Source organism: Eubalaena glacialis, chromosome 4 (genome assembly GCF_028564815.1).
Source record: "Eubalaena glacialis isolate mEubGla1 chromosome 4, mEubGla1.1.hap2.+ XY, whole genome shotgun sequence".
In the NCBI taxonomy this organism is placed as follows: Eukaryota; Metazoa; Chordata; class Mammalia; order Artiodactyla; family Balaenidae; genus Eubalaena; species Eubalaena glacialis.
In genome coordinates this window covers 81,669,469-81,681,626 of record NC_083719.1, presented here as the reverse complement: position 1 = coordinate 81,681,626, position 12,158 = coordinate 81,669,469, and the positions used below count along the sequence as shown (strand labels likewise).

General features: G+C 35.3%; 1 long non-coding RNA gene across 2 annotated transcripts in view; it reads left to right on the top strand.

The window, feature by feature from the left end:
• LOC133089841 (uncharacterized) overlaps window positions 1-12,158 on the top strand; it is a 215,412-nt gene that overhangs the window by 188,308 nt on the left and 14,946 nt on the right. The window contains exon 5 of one of the 2 annotated variants that reach the window (XR_009700750.1): window positions 3,190-3,245. The exons of the other annotated variant lie outside the window; for it this stretch is intronic. This is a non-coding gene — a long non-coding RNA (uncharacterized LOC133089841). Of the gene's footprint in view, window positions 1-3,189; window positions 3,246-12,158 lie in introns of those variants that run through there. 2 annotated transcript variants of the gene reach the window in all.

Sequence of the window (12,158 nt, the reverse complement as noted above, 5' to 3'; positions counted from 1 at the left end):
GGAAATGCACATTATCTGTGAACTTCCTTGATTTTTCTAATACTGAGTATAACTCACAAGGCATTACTTATGGGCCACTAGTTGGCAAACCTTGGCTTATATCCCGTCAGTTAATGAGAAAGATAAAAACACTAAGGTACTCATTGTCATCCCAAATTGAATCCACAGTTTGGAAACTAGAGGCAAAGAGGAACATGGAAGGGGCAAAAGGAGACACAATCACTTTCTTATTTCACCATGTTAGCATGATTTGATATTTTATTGAACTGTCTGCAATTAAATTAAAATCTCAGAGAATGTGTTTTTTTAAAAAAAAAATAAGTGATTAATGCCTGGGCATCTTGCAAGGACTAGTCTTTTTAACTCTTTTAAAGGGATTTTTGTTCATGTGGTTGAATTTCATGGTCAGTTTCCTCCTCTGCTGAGTCATCATTTTTGGGACAATTTAGAAAAGAAACAGCCCCTGAGAGGACTTCTAACCTATGGTTGGGCTTAGGATGGTCAACTTAGGGACAGAACCTAAACAGAATATAACCTTCCTATAGGCTTTTGTCTAATTAGAGCAGCAACATGAGTTTACCATTTTGCTGCCTTGGGAGCAAACAGTGCTATCCCAATACAGGATGAACATATTTATTGAGTGTGTGATAAGGGGATGCAGCTTCTGGGCTATATATTTTCTCTGTTCATAAAGTTGATTATAGCACATTCAACTGGTTGTCCTGGAGAACCATGGAAGACTCTGAAGTATTCAATAGCTTCAGTGTACTAAGAAACTTAGACAATTAAAATATTTAAAGTCACATTCCAGAGACAGCTATGCTTTTTCAACTGTAAAGGCAATTTTAATGATACTAACACTAAGATGATTTCATTTAGTTAGGCTTTGGAGATTTGCTTTTTCTTAATGCATGGTATATTGAGTCAAAAAAACAACTGGAAAGAGAAAAAAAGAAAAAAGAAAAGAAAGAGAAAGAGAGAAAGGAAGGGAGGGGGGAAGAAAGGGAGGAAGAGAGAATAGGAGAGAAAAAAGAATGCAAGAAATAGAAGAAAGAAAGGGTAAGTAGAAAGGTGGAATGAAGACTGAGTAATTCATCACATAATTTTATTGCGCTAGTATTTATTGAGAAAGTATTCCTTATAAAGTGCTCTGTTAGGCATGATTAAGTGTTATCCTGTATGAGTCCCTGTTATGGAATGACTACACCTAAGTTATAGGATGAACTTTTAAGCAATAATGATTATCTCAGTGTGGGTCAAGCTATGTAGATTATCTGGGGACTCCTATTGTGAAAGTAATGTATAAACCCAGAACCTGTCACTGGTATGTATTTCTATGGAATGGAAAAACATACATAATCTTATCTTAGTAGGAGTGAAAATTTATTATACTACCACTAAGAAAATCTTATTGGTAGTGGAGACTATAAAATACAAATAATTAGCCAAATAATGGGCCCAAAATATTCTTTTCATAAATGCATTATCATAGAAATTGATTATATGCTCATTTTTCCAGACCCATAAAAAGAACACAAAAAATTCTAACATATATAGACATTGAAATTTTTTCTTCATACATTTAGGTATGATGAGTATAAATGGTGTCAAAAATAACACCCAGTATCAATGTTTAATACTAGAGTCTTCTCTATTGATAATGCTTTGAAGACATAATGAGAACAGTACATGCCTCGTGATTACTGTAAGGTCACATGGACCTGGTTTTTGTCTGTCATGTAGCTGTCATGATGATGTGTTAAAACAGCTTAGGGCTGCATTGGACAGACTTAAAATTTTAAAAACATCATTGAAGTTTTATATTTTTGAAGCTCTCGCTTTGTAAGTTCAACAGTAATTGGATATTGTTAGGACTGGATTGTTAATGTAGCATTTATTAGAATTAGTTTTGGGTGCACTACCATTTCATTTTATTAAAAGATGAAACATAATTCAGAAATTGTTGGTCAAATAATTCTTTTTTCTTTTCAGTTTCTTTCCTAGTCTTGACATATTATCAAATGCTTTATGTGGCTATTTGAAAAATGATGTAGCATTATTGACTTCTAAACACATTTTATCTCTGGGATCATAAAGCAAACACATGTACATATTTCAAGGTGCATTGGCTATTAAGTTGAACATATTGTTTTACAAACTGGATATAAACTGAGAACAAGTACCTCTGCTAGAAGCATGTATTTTTATCAGGCTGTATATTACTGTTTAAATACATGATCTGTGGAGCTTGGTAAAACAGAAGTCATGCAGCCTACAATAGAGTGGTCTCCAAAGTTTTTACTCACGTATTACTATCAATAAATTGCTTTAGCACACTCACACACACAAACACACATATCAAATTTTTATATATGTATATATGTATATATATCCACTATTATACCAGTGTATAAAATATAGACATCATAAACCATATATAAAATTAGGAATTAAAAATGATTATGCCATATGTGAAATATCATTTTCTTGAATTAATTTAATTTAATTACGGTAAAGACCTTTCTTTCCCTGATTAGATATGATGATATATGTGTCATTTTGTAAAACTTGTTTGTTATTTTATGGTACAGTTTTTCAAAGATTTAGTCCAAATTTAGTTAGTTCTATGTCTGGTTTTAATGGCTGTCATAACTAAAAAAATTACTTCACAAAAATAACAGATGTAAATAGAAGAAATGCATCCTGCATTGTGAGTGCTAAATCAATTTAATTCCATCCTCCAGTTATGCAAAAATTTTTGTCAAAATTTGGTTAATACTTTTCTTGAAATTAAATTGTAGGGCTTATAATTTCTAGGCAATGAATTTAATTTTTTTAATAAATGAGTTAAAAACTTAATGACACTCATTCTTTGAAGATTTGTTATACAAGATAGGATATTTTGTTTCTATTTTTCTGTGCTTGAAGATTGAAGAGATCTTGCAATTAATACAAAATATTTTCGAGAATAAAACAGTGTAACAATCGAAATATGTCCAAATATTTTTTTTCAAAGTTTCCCCTGTATCTCATGTTAAGCACAACTAAAACCCCTAGATATTACCTATAAAATAAACATAAGACTCTTGAAGGTGGAGAGAAGATGGACTGGCTAGAAACTTGAAGAACAACACAATAAAATTTCCTGGGTTTGTGTTTTTTTTTTTTTTTTTGGCTCATATATTCAAGACTTAACCTGGAAGAAGCTGGCAATCTGGAAACACCAGTGACTGCAAAAAACCTCTCTGCCGAAGTCCTGCTCTTTTTAGCAAGGAGATCAAGAAAGGGGCCGGCTAGCAAGACAGAAAACGTTTAGACAGAAACAGCCCTACTCCAGTCAAACACCACAGAAAACATTGTGTTAGCACCCCCATTCATGCCAAGGAAAGAAAAGTGGGAAGCCTAGACTTCTAACTTGTGAGGCTATAACAAGGTGCCCAACACCCCCATCATGCAGGTAGAAAGAAGGCTAAGTACAGAGCTAGAGTTTCAGTCATGCAGTTATGAGGTCATTCCCTCATATTGTCTCTGGAGAACTTGTGGGGATCCTGGTCCCCAGGGGTACCCCACCTGGCAGTACCAAGGAGTGATATCAAAGATAGTGGAAGGTGATGACATGCACTGTGGACCAGTGATAATGAGACCACTCCCACAACAGTGTCAGAAGAGACCATGTGGGAAACTAGAATATCTTTTTCCACTCAACAATAACAATGAGACCTTACACTGGGTATCAGCAGAGGTTGAGTGGGGAACAAAGACTTGTGTTTGTGCCCAGCGGTAACAAGGCAGCATCAGAAAAAGCCAACTACAACAGAAGGCTTAAGAAAGATCCAGAATCTCAGAACATAACATTAAAATATTCAGGTTTCAATTAAAAAAATCACTCATCATACCAAGAATCAGAAAGATCTCAAACTGAATGAAAAAGATAATAAATGGATGCCCAAACTGAGATGACAGAGATGTTAGAATTACCTGTCAAAGATGTTAAAGCAGCCATGCTTCAACAAGCAATTACCAACACCCTTGAAAAAAATGAAAAGATAGAAAGTTTTAGGGAAAAAGTTTCAGCAAAGAAATAGAAGATATAAGGAAAAGTCAAATGAGAATATTAGAACAGAAAAATACAATAATTGAAAAGAAAAACTCAGTGGATGGGCTCAACAACATAATAGAGAGATTGGGGGAAGAATCAGTGAGCTGGAAGATAAACAATTGAAACTACCCAAGATGAAGAACAGAGAGAAAATACACTGAAAAGAAAAACACAGAACCTCATGGACCTGTGTCTTTGGAGTCCCAGAAGGAGAGGAGAAACAAGGAGAGTCTGAAAAAGTACTAGAAGAAATAATGGCAGAAAACATCCCAAATTTGGAAAGAGAGATAAATCTGTAGATTCAAGAAGGTAAGAAATTCCCAACATGATAAAACCAAACAAATCTGCATCAAGGCACATCATAATGAAACTTCTGAAAGCTAAAGACAAAGACACATTCTGAAAGCAACCAGGGAAAAATCACACATTAGAGAGGAAAACACAATTAGAAAGTGGATTTCTCATCAGAAACCAGGGAAACCAGAAGGAAATGGCACAATATAGTTCAGGGCTGAAAGGAAAGGACAATCAGTCTAGAATGCTATTATGCCCAAGGCAAATATCCCTTCAGGAATGTAGTGGAAATCATGACCCTCTCAGTGAAAATAGTTTTTCTCCAGGAGACCTACTATAAAGGAATAATTTTAAAAATTTTCTAAATAAAAAAGGAAAAAACAAAAGAAGAAACCTTGGAATATCAGGAAAGGAAGAAGCAAAAATCAAGGTAAATGCAGTAAGTTTTTGATCTCTTGAGCTTTCCAAATTATGTTTGATGGTTTGAGCAATAATTTAAACACTGTTTAATATGGTTCAAAATACATGGAGAGAATATTTAAGATATTTGCACTAAAAATGGGGAAGGGCAAAGGGATGTAAAGAAAGATAAAATTTCTGTACTTCACTAGAACTGGTAAAATGTAATACCAGTAGATTGTAATTATATATATATATATATATATATATATAATAATAATACCTAGAGTAATCTTTAAAAAGCTATACAAATAGATACACTCAAAACACTACAGATAAATCAAAATGAAATTCTAAAAATACTTCTGCCACAATAAGGCAGGAAAATAAAACAGAGACAAACAAACAAAATGTATCATTAATTACATTAAAATATATGGTCAAAATGCACTGATTAAAAGAAAGATTGGCAAAGTGAATGACAAATTATGACCTATCTACTGTCTATTAAAAAAACCCTCATTTTAAATATAACAACATAGGCTGAAAGCAAAAGGATAACAAACATGTATCATGAAAATATTAATTTTAAAATGTATTAGTGGCTATATAATTATCAAAGTGACTTCAGAGCAAAGAGAGTAATCAGAGCCACAGTGGGACATTATATAATGATAATGCACCAAGAAGACAGCAAACCTAAATGTGTATGTACCAAACAATAGAGGTGCAAAATATGTGAAGCAAAAACTGATGGAACTGAAGAAAAAAAATAAGACAAATCCACAGTTATCAATGGAGGCTTTACCACCTCTTTCACAACAATGCGTAGAATAATTAGACAGAAAACCAGCAACAATATAAAACTCCACAGCACCATGAAACCAACAGGATCTAAAGGACGTTTATAGAACACTCCAACCAACAACACAAGGATACATTTCTTCAAGTGATCAGAGAATATATACCAAGCTATATCATATCCTGGGCCATAAAACAAACCTCAGTAAAATTCAAAGAACTGAAATCAAGCACAAATGTGTTCTTTAACCAGTGGATTCATACTGGAAATCAGTAAGAAAAATAACAGGAAATTTTCCAAACACATAGAAACTGAACAAACACACTTCTAAATAATTGGTGGGTCAAAAAAGAAGTCTCAAGGGGAATCAGAAGATACCTGGAACTCAATTAATATGAAACTTTAACATATCAAAATTTGTGGGACATAGCTAAAGGAGTGTGAGAGGAAAATTTATAGCATTCTATGCTCACATTAGGAAAGAGGAAAATTCTTAGATCAATAACCTAAGTTCCCATCTTAAGAAACAGAAGAGCAAAATAAACCCAAGGCAAGCAAAAAGAAAGAAATAACAAAGATAAGAATAGAAATCAGTGAAATTGAAAACTGCAAAACAATAGAGAGAACCTTTGAAACAAAGAGCGGGTTCTTTGAAAAGATCAATGAAATTGACCCACCCCTCAAGCAGGATGGAGGAGAGAGAGAAGGAGAGAGAAACACAGATTTCCAGTATCAGGAATGAAATAGGGGATATCATCATAGATACTTCAGAAATCAAAAGGATAATTAGCAATATTATTGTCTTAGTCCAATGGAACTGTTCTAACAAAATACCACCGAATACGTGGTTTGTAAACAATGGAAAATTATTTCTCACACTTCTGGAGTCTGACAGGTCCAAGATCAAGGCACTGGCAGACTCAGTGTCTGGTGAGAACCTGCTTTCTGGTTCATAGACAGCTGTCTTTTCGCTGTGGCTGCACATGGTGGAAGGGATGAGGGATCTTTCTAGGGTCTCATTTATAGGGTCACTATTCTCATTCCCTGAGGCTCTGCCCTCATGATCTAATCACCCCCAAAGGCCCCATCTCCTAATACCATCACCTTGGAGGTTAGACTTTCAACATATGAATTTTGGGGGGACACGAATATTTAAACCATAGCAAATATAAATAACACATAAATTTGACAACTTAGATGAAATGGACCAACTGCTTGAAAATCACAAACTACCAATATTCATCCAATATGAAATACATATTTTGAATAGGCCTATAACTATTAAGACCAAGTAGTCCAAGTGGTTTCTGGAAACTGAAATGTGAGAGTCCTATTGATAAGGCCATGTAAAAGGATGATGCAAACTTTAGTTGAAGGATTCAGTCACCTTAAGCCAGTATCAGTGTGAGAGAGCCAGGGGAACACATATGATGGTGCTACTTTCTTTCTTCTGTCTCCTGATATTCCCCATTGTCCAAGCCCAAAAGAAAGCCAGAGAACAAAGGTAACCATTGATTAGTACATATGGGTCTGCCTGCCTCCTTTGGCAGAAAACATAAGGGCAAATTGAGATATTTAGTACATTTATTTAGATAAAATATAATTATTATTTACTTCTAATTTTGCTTCTTGTTGCCATATGTATTGTTATCTTATCATACTCTAGCATATGAACTCACTTTGTATACAACTATAAAATATAATGTTACCTCTTCAACTACACTGAGAGCTACCATGTAGTATCTGATGGAACTCTTAGAGGAAAACATAGGAAAAACACTCTTTGGCATAAACCACAGCAAGATCTTTTTTTGACCCACCTCCTAGAGTAATGAAAATAAAAACAAAAATAAACAAATGGGACCTAATTAAGCTTTTGCACAGCAAAGGAAACCATAAACAAGATGAAAAGACAACCCTCAGAATGGGAGAAAATATTTGCAAATGAAACAACGGACAAAGGATTTATCTCCAAAACATACAAACAGTTCATGGAGCTTAATATCAAAAAAACAAATAACCCAATTAAAAAATGGGCAGAAGACCTAAATAGCCATTTCACCAAAGAAGACATACAGATGGCCAAGAGGCACAGATGAAAAGATGCTCAACATCTCTAATTATTAGAGAAATGTGAATCAAAACTACAATGAGGTATCACCTCACACCGGTCAGAATGGCCATCATCAAAAAATCTACAGACAATAAATGCTGGAGAGGGTGTGGAGAAAAGGGAACCCTCCTGCACTGTTGGTGGGAATATAAATTGATACAACCACTATGGAGAACAGTATGGAGGTTCCTTAAAAAACTAAAAGTAGAACTACCATACGACCTAGCAGTCCCACTACTGGGCATATACCCTGAGAAAACCATAATTCAAAAAGAGACATGGACCACAATGTTCATTGCAGCACTATTTACAATAGCCAGGACATGGAAACAACCTAAATGTCCATCATCGGATGAATGGATAAAGAAGATGTGGCACATATATACAATGGAATATTACTCAGCCATACAAAGAAATGAAATTGAGTTATTTGTAGTGAGGTGGATGGACCTAGAGTCTGTCATACAGAGTGAAGTAAGTCAGAAAGAGAAAAACAAATACCGTATGCTAACACATATATATGGAATCTTAAAAAAAAAAAAAAGGTACTGATGAACGTAGTGGCAGGACAGGAATAAAGAAGTAGACATAGAGAATGGACTTGAGGACACAGTGGGGGAGGGGGAAGCTGGAACGAAGTGAGACTAGCATCGACATATATACACTACCAAATGTAAAATAGATAGCTGTGGGAAGCAGCAGCATACATAGCACAGGGAGATCAGCTCGGTGCTTTGCAACGACCCAGAGAGGTGGGATAGGGAGGGTGGGAGGGAGGCTCAAGAGGGAGGAGATATGCGGATATATGTATGCATATGGCTGATTCACATTGTTGTGCAACAGAAACTAACACAGTGTTGTGAAGCAATTATACTCCAATAAAGGTGTATTAAAAAAATAAGTGAATAAGCACAGACACAAAAATACAATGTTGCCTCTTCAACTACACTGAGAGCTACCATGTAGTATCTGATGGAACAACATTTCTGCAGTATATTTTTCACTATCAAACCTGCAAAAATATTTATTGCATAAATATATACCCTCTTTGTCCATCTCTCTCTATGCCTCCCTCTCCACACATATACACAAATATATATATATACATAACATATATATATATTTGTTATGTATACATATGTATATATATAACATTCAACATATATGTGCACATTGTAGTTTAAGTTTATTACCCAGAAACATGTACAATATGCAGACATGGCAAGAGCATGGGAAAATACACTTTGTGGTATAATGCTTGGCAATGTAATTTTTCACTGCAGGTAAATTTGATTGTGTGTGTGTGTGTGTGTGTTAAAAATTCAAATGAGTGCATACCTTCTATAAAGGATATCCACTTCTATAAAGTTATTTTAATGATATAATTAAGGTGTGTATAAAGATTTAAGTTCAAGAATGACAGTGCCATTTATAAGGAAAGATATAAAACAACTTGAAAATTATTCTGTAATACCAGGCTGATGAAATGAATGTTTGTGTATCTATGGAATTAAATATTATGTATTTGTAAAAATTATATTTTGGTGTGTTATTTGTTGACAATGAAATAATTTCACTGTGTGTAATTGAGTCTTCTGAGGTAATATGAGTTATATAGTGTTTAAAGCCATGTTTATGTGAAATTTACATTCCAGCCCTAACACTTATTAGCTCTTTAACCTAGGCTAGGTTCCATAGTCTCTGTAACTCTCATCTATATATTGGGTATAAAATAAGAGCAGTTATGTCATAGGGTTATTTTGTAGGTTTAGTGAAAAAGTGAATACAAAATGCTGAATGAGCATTTTGCGTATAACGTGCACAAGAAAAATGATCAGGGATCCAGGAGATTCTACTGGATTCTCAAGTAATTTCAACATGCAGAAAAAAGTACATAGTTGAAGGTTTAATTTATTTGAGGTGTATGTTAAGTACACACTTTTGAAAAGTTGTGAATATTAATGGTTAGGAAAAATCAATAAAGGGGAATGTTACTAACTCTGAGGTCTCTCAATTTTTTGAGTGTACCTGCTTGCCTAGAAAATGGGACCTAGAAAGGGATAATCTAGCATATACTTCATTATTTTGTCTTAATTTTCTTAGACAAGAAATAAAATTATTTTCTACTTCAAAAATTGAGTTAAATTTTGTGAATCAAGAGAAAATATTTTTCATCCACCCCCCCTTAGTGAATGCTAATATTCACATATTATGAGGATAAAGTTTAATCCAACAATTGGATTGATTGGTTGTTTTATCACCCAATGAGATTAGATTTACCACTCAACTGATGCTAGGTGTTGATCATGTGAGAGCTAGCAGGAAGACTAGAAGCTAAACAAGTATCTAACATGAAAAAGTATTTAATGCAAAGTGTAAATACTTGTACCCAAGTTCTGAAAAAACCAGGAGCATATTGATTCAGAGGAGAATTGCCTAGTCACACAATACTGGAAAAAGATCTTCTGGCAGTAAGTACTTCATATTGCCATCAAGTATCCTGATTAAAACTTTGAATTGTTATTTAAAAACAACTCATATGTAAGGTAGATAGAACAGACATATATTTATATATGAGGAAACTGAGTCAACAGAAAATCAGAGTCTTGTCCAAAGTCAAACACTGATTTTCTTCTGGAGTTATTGAAATGAACTTTCTGGACTCACAGCCTACCATTCTTTCTTTCATATTGTATCTAATATCAATAGATGTGATGATAGTTATATAATAAACCTATGTTCTTTCTCAAATGATTACATTAATATAAAATAATATATAATATAAATATTTTTCATTGCTAAAATGAAAGATACTGGCCTAAAAAATGATGACTCTGACTTTTGTAATAATGACTCCTTTACTCTAGTTGTGATTTAGCTTATTGCTCAGCATAATAAACAGACCATTAAATATTGTATATAATTGAATTTAAATAAATTTCTCTTTATCTGGGTTTCATTGGGCTGGTTTAATTGGCTTTATTAACAAAAACAATTTGTAATAATAGTTAAGGATTGTGTCTGTAACCTAATTCTTCACCATGAATATTTAACTAGTGCTTTAATTGAATACTTAGATTTAATGATAAAAATTTAAAATTTCAGGATAAATGTGTAATTATCTTAAAAATATGCAGATAATAAAAATTAAAATAACAGATGACTTTTAAGTGCTTTATTTTAAAAAATATGTACTTGAGTGGCCCTTTGAGGAATTTTTGCCTTAAAAAATACACTTAATTAGGGATCAAGATGGCAGAGTAAGAAGATCCTGAGCTCACCTCCTCCAATGGATACAGCAAAACTACAACTACATATACAACAACTATCTTTGAGAATGACCTGAAGACTAGCAGAAAAGATTTTCTACAACTAAGAATGTAAAGAAAAGGCCACATCAAAACTGGCAGGAGAAGGAGAGACATGATCTAGTCAGAACCCACATACCCGGTGTGACGACCCACAGCACAGGAAGGATATCACAACTGCAGAGGCCCCCCTGAGGAGCAAGGGGTCTCAGCCCCACCTCAGGCTTCCCAACCTGAGGGGGCTTCACTGAGAAGATGAGCCTCCATAATAGCTAACTTTGAAAACCAGCAGGGCTTATGTCAGGAGAACCAGAGGGCCATAGAAAACTGAGATTCTTCTTGAAGGACTCATGCACAAACTCACTCACTCCAAGTCCCAGCTCAGAGGCAACAGCTTGAAAAGTGCCTGGGTCATACGAGAAGGAGATTTATTGACTAATTTTAGGTTGTGTGCTAGAGGGACAGGGAGCTGGTGGTACTTTCTCTGGGGACAGAAGTGCTGGTAGGCCCTATTTTGTTTTTACTCTCTTTCTACCAATTATGTCACTCTCCAGCAACCTAACGCCACGCACCCCACCTCGATGTTTCCTTAAGGAACAGCAGCTCACAACCAGCCTGCCCCAGCCAACCCCTCCAAAGTGGCTCGCACACCACGCAGCAGCCATTCTGCCCAGTACCCCTCCAAAGTGGCTCCTGCCACGTCCCAACCAGCAAGTAGCCAGGGAGCACCAACGCCCTTCCAAAGCACATCCCACTTCAGGGGGGCAAGAAATGTACCCCTAGCAGTTGTAGCCAGACCTCTCAGTCAGCCAGGCTGGAAGGCAGCCCCACCCACCAGCACACACACAGCAGTCATGGCCAGGCATTGCAGCCAGCTCACCTGAGGGCCAGTCCAACACAGCAGCACATCTGCAGCAATCAAGGTCAAACCACAATAGCAGGGTGTACACAGCCCACAGAGGAGATACCCCTGGAGCACCTGGTGCTGGTGACCAGGAGGTATTGTGCCACTGAGCCCCACAAAACACCTTCTACTTAAGGCCCTTTTTTCAAGACTGGGAGACATAGCTGATTTACCTAATGCAGAGAAACAAAAAAGAGAGTTACGCAAAATTAGGAGACAAAGGAATACTTTACAAATGA